Source organism: Chiloscyllium plagiosum, unplaced genomic scaffold, assembly GCF_004010195.1.
Source record: "Chiloscyllium plagiosum isolate BGI_BamShark_2017 unplaced genomic scaffold, ASM401019v2 scaf_52, whole genome shotgun sequence".
NCBI lineage: Eukaryota > Metazoa > Chordata > Chondrichthyes > Orectolobiformes > Hemiscylliidae > Chiloscyllium > Chiloscyllium plagiosum.
The window spans coordinates 1,410,666-1,415,958 of record NW_025215381.1 but is presented as its reverse complement, the minus strand read 5'-3'; positions in this window follow the sequence as shown (position 1 = coordinate 1,415,958).

The following is a 5,293-nucleotide window of genomic DNA, read 5'->3' as shown; positions in this document are numbered from 1 at the left end:
GAACATTTTGAGGCGTGGGTGTGGGTCTTAAAGATAGCAATGAGGCACTCAGAGAGATTATTCTGCAGGAGGTGTTTAAAAATTCACTTCCAGACATGGTAAGAATTCGTGTGGAGGATCAGAAAGTTCAGGAAGTGAGAAGAGCAGCAGAATTAGCAGATGAGTCAGTGTTGGTGCATAAGACAAGCTTCCAGCCAGAGGTTCATCCTGTGAGGGATAGAAATTGGGAGAAGGGGAGATCCTACACTATGAAACCAACTGTAAAGGACACTGATAAGGGTTTACCACAGGATAAAGACGAAGGCCAAGAGGGTGGAAAAGAGGTAACAGCCTCAGGTGTTTCCACTGCGGTAAAGTGGGACACGTAAAGAAAGGCATTGTGGGAAAAGATGTGGTAACAGAGACTAAGCCAGTGGCCTTAGTGAAGGTAGTAAAGAAGACCCAGAGAAGAGCCGAGGAGCTGCAGGAGAGTGCACAGCCGAGGGAGGGACTGGGGATGGAGTCAGTACCTGATCTCTACAAAGAATTCGCCTCTGTGGGTAAAGTTTACTCAGAAAGAACAGGGGGAGAAGGACAAGAAGTTATAGTTTGAGAGATACAGGATCTAACCAGTCGCTGATAGTAAGGGATGAGTGAATATGCACTCTTTCTGATCTGTTACCCGTGAGTGTGATAATTTGTGGGATAGATGGACAGAAATTTAGCTTTCCCACATGTAAGATCAGGTTGGAGTGCCGACTCACGACTGGGGAGGTTACAGTGGGAGTGATTGACAGACTGTCAGTTCCAGGAATCCAGTTTGTTCTTGGGAATTATTTGGTAGGATCTAAGGTGGGAGTGACACCCCTTTGTTGTGGAGAAGCCCAAGGAAGACCAAGAAACTGAGGAGTTAAATCAGAAATATCCTGGTATTATCCCAGACTGTGTGGTAAACAGATCCCACTCTCATAAAACACAGCACAAAGCAAAAAGTAAAGAGAAAGATGAAGGAGTTGAGGTTCAGTTAGCTGACACCCTGCTTGACGTAATGGTGCAGGGAAAAGCTGACCAGGCAGAGGGTCAGACGGAAGTGATTAGTCTTGAAAGGCTAAGGGACTTGCAACAGCAAGGCAAGACAATAAAAGATATATGTGTGGATGCGTATTCCGAAAAGGAGGCAGAGAATATTCCGGAGGGTTATTATCTAAAAGATAGAATCCTCAGATGGAAATGGAGACCCCAGCGGGTTAGTGCAGAGGGGAAAAGGGCCAAAGTGCTCCAGATTGTGTTGCCGGTAGCATACAGACAGGAGGTGTTACAGGTAGCACATGGACTACCTGTAAGAGGTCACCTAGGGGTATGAAAGACTCAGGCTAAGGTACAGAAATGGATAGCTTAGGTATACAACACTTTAAATCCAGTGCATATCATCCTGAATCCCAGGGAGCTTTGGAAAGGTGGCATCAGGCCCTGAACATTGCGTTGAGAGCGTACTGTCGAGAGTGAGGTGCTGGAAAAGCACAGCAGGTCAGGCAGTATCCGAGGAGCAGGAGAGTTGACATTTCAGGCCGGAGTTCTTCATCTGTCAGGATTACCCGAACAATTGTACCCGAACATTAGAGATGCTCCAAATGAATCTACTCGGTTTATTCCCTTTGAGTTAATGTTCGGGCATGAAGTGAGAGGCCCTTTGAAATTAATCGAAGAGAGATTGACAGGACCAAAGCCGGAGATCTCACACTTAGACTAAGTATTGGAGGTGAGGGAGAGACTAAACTGAGTAGGTGAGTTAGCTAAACAGCATCTAAAGAGGGCACAATATAGAATGAAGCAGGTGGCAGATAAAAGCTCTGAGACATGGACATTTTCCCGAGGGGATGATGCGTTAGTACTGTTACCAGTGATAGGAGATCCCTTCGAAGCCAGGTTTCGTGGTCCCTGTCAAACTGAGAAAAAGTTGAGTCAGGTGGACTATCTAGTAAAGATGCAGTTAGAAAAACACTGTATCGGGTATGTCATGTGAACATGCTGAAACCGTATTACACTAGAGAGAACGGATTGGAGAACCAGGTGTTAGTTACTGTCCCGCAGAGTGAGGAATCAAATCCAGAGGATGTGGATTTCGGTGTGCCTCAAAATATGAAGAAGTCCTTCAGGAGTGGGATGGGTTTGTAAGGTCTCTGTCTCAGGAGCACAGAATGCAGCTGAAAGATTTGTTACTGCAGTATAAGGGCAAATGTAGGAATCAGATTGGGAGGACAAATTGGGAGGACAAATGTACATGAAGTAGACATAGAGAATACTGCTCTGATAAAACCACCCCCTTTCAAAGCCAGACAGGTCCTGATGGAGGCCATGCTCAATGAGGACATCACCAAACCAAGCCACAGCGAGTGGATTTCGTCGATTGTCTTAGTTCCCAAACTGGATGGGACTCAACGATTCTGCCTGGATTATCGGAAGGTCAACGATATCGGACTCACACCCAATATGGAGATCGGAGGACTCAATCGAGAAAGTCGGACAAGCCAGTTACATCGGAGGAGGAGAAAGTGAGGACTGCAGATGCTGGAGACCAGAGTTGAAAAGTGTGGTGCTGGAAAAGCGCAGCAGGCCAGGCCGCATCTCAGTCCCAACCCCCCCGGATTCAGCACCGCCCTCTTGACCTGCAATCTTCTTCCCGACCTGAAGAAGGGCTTATGCCCGAAACGTCGATTCTCCTGCTCCTTGGACGCTGCCTGACCTGCTGCGCTTTTCCAGCACCACAAAGCCAATTACATCACCAAGTTGGACTTAATGCGTGGTGACTGACAGGTACCTCTATCAGAGACGGCAAAAGGAATTTCTGCGTTTGTAACCCCAAGTGGGCTATATCAATTTAAAGTGATGCCCTTTGGAATGAAGAACGTGCCCATCACCATTCCAAAGACTCATGAACAGAGCTGTGGCTGGGTTAACAAACCGTGCAGTCTAGTTGGACGATGTAGTGATCTTTAGTAAGTCCTGGAAAGATCACTTGGTACATTTGGCAGATCCTTTCGAACGACTAGGAGACGCAAAACTGGTGATAAACAAAACTGAATTCGCGAAAGCAGAGGGGACGTTCTTGGGACATCACATCGGTCATGGAAGGTTGACCCCGCGGAACACATAGGCAAAGGCCCTCCAGGAATGTCCATGACCAACCTCAAAGAAAGAAGTGCTTCGATTCTTGGGACTCAGCTGACTCTATCGGAAGTTTTTTTTAATAAACATTTTTATTGAAAAGAAAAAGGTTTTTTTTTACCAAATTACAAAACTAATAGAAAGTATTGTAACCATTTTACAATATAATAACAGCATTGATATACATTAAGAAAACTAACTACTAATTGTGGGCAGCATGGTGGCACAGTGGTTAGCACTGCTGCCTCACAGCGCCAGAGACCTGGGTTCAATTCCAGCCTCAGGCGACTTCCTGTGTGGAGTTTGCACATTCTCCCCGTGTCTGCGTGGGTTTCCTCCGGGTGCTCCGGTTTCCTCCCACAGTCACAAAGATGTGCAGGTCAGGTGAATTGGCCATTCTAATTTGCCCGTAGTGTTAGGTAAGGGGTAAGTGTAGAGGTATGGGTGGGTTGCGCTTCGGCGGGTCGGTGTGGACTTGTTGGGCCGAAGGGCCTGTTTCCACACTGTAATGTAATCTAAATCTAATCTAATCTACTCCACAGACTATAGAAACACAAAGAAGACTCTATATATTAAAAAATGGACTAAGTATAGTACATAACTAAACAACAAAAAAGTAAATAAATAAATAAGCATTCAAAATAAAATTATATCAAGTCATAACAAGACCCGTGTTTATACGGGATCCTTCCTCCCAGGGGCCCCTGAACCAACAAACATCATCCTCACGGCTAAACAAAGACCCGAGACAGTATGGCTGATACGTCTGCATCGGTGTAGTCCAAAAAGGGCTGCCGTGTTCTATAAAATAATTCCGTTTTTTTGGTGCACCATGTTCGTAAGGAAGTCCAGGGGGATATGTTCCATAACTCTCCTCTGCCAATTCGAACGACCTGAGGGACTTTCCGATGCCCAGCTCGCTAAAAGGAGAGGATAGTGAACAGTTTCTTCCTGAAGGAAGGTTTGACAAGCCCAAAAGGAGAGACACTGGGTCCAATCCAATCTCCGTTCCCAAAATCTTTGCCAAGGCATTCGCTACTCTGTCCCAATATCTACGCATCTCATGGCATGCCCACAAACAATGAGTGAGGGTGCCAACTTCGATTTTACATTTAGGGCACGTTTGGAAGCTGCTCTGGTGCTATATGAGCACTATGAAGTACCCTCAGTTGAGTAGCTTGAGTCCTATTACAGATCGCGATCTTCCTGGCATTTTCCCAGATATCTTCCCACATCTCTAAGGAGATTTCCATCCCTAATTCTTGAGTCCAGGTTTTATATAACCGTTTATATTACCTAGCGAGTGATAGAGTACTGACCGAGGGTGCACCCACCCGCAGAAGCGCTCTCCTTTCCAGATCTGATTTGTAAGGATTAGTCATCAATGTGGTCTTTTTTTGTATGAAGTCCTGTACTTGAAAATATCGAAAGAGATCCTTGCCAGGCATCCAGAACTATCGGACGTTTATTCCAAACTTCAGCAGCATGGTGGCATCATTAACCGATTTGCTGAAGAACAACACCAAGGTTTGGTGGGCAGAACATCGCCAGGAAGCATTTGACCATTGAAAAGCGATGCTAACCACCAAACCAGTCTTAGCTGCACCAAACTCTTCAAAACCTTTCAAAGTTGCCATCGATGTTAGTGACATCGGAGCTGGAGCTGTGCTCCTGCAGGAAGGTGAGGATGGGATTAAACTGCCAGTTGGTTACTTTTCGAAGAAACTCAACATCCACCACAGGAAATACTCCACGATCGAAAAAGAACTATTGAGTTTGGTACTGGCCCTACAACATTTCAATGTGCATGTCACAAACAATGTGTCAGAGACGGTTGTGTACATAGATCACAATCCTCTAACCAGAACGAAGGACCCGATACCCAACATGAGCAAGACGAATGTAGTGTACAAAATCCCATGCAAGGACTGCACAAAACACTATATAGGACAAACAGGAAGACAGCTAACAATCCGCATCCATGAACACCAACTAGCCACGAAACGACACGACCAGCTATCCCTAGTAGCCACACACGCAGACAACAAGCAACATGAATTCGACTGGGACAACACTACTATCATAGGGCAAGCCAGACAGAGAACAGCCAGGGAATTCCAAGAGGCATGGCATTCATCCACAAACACCA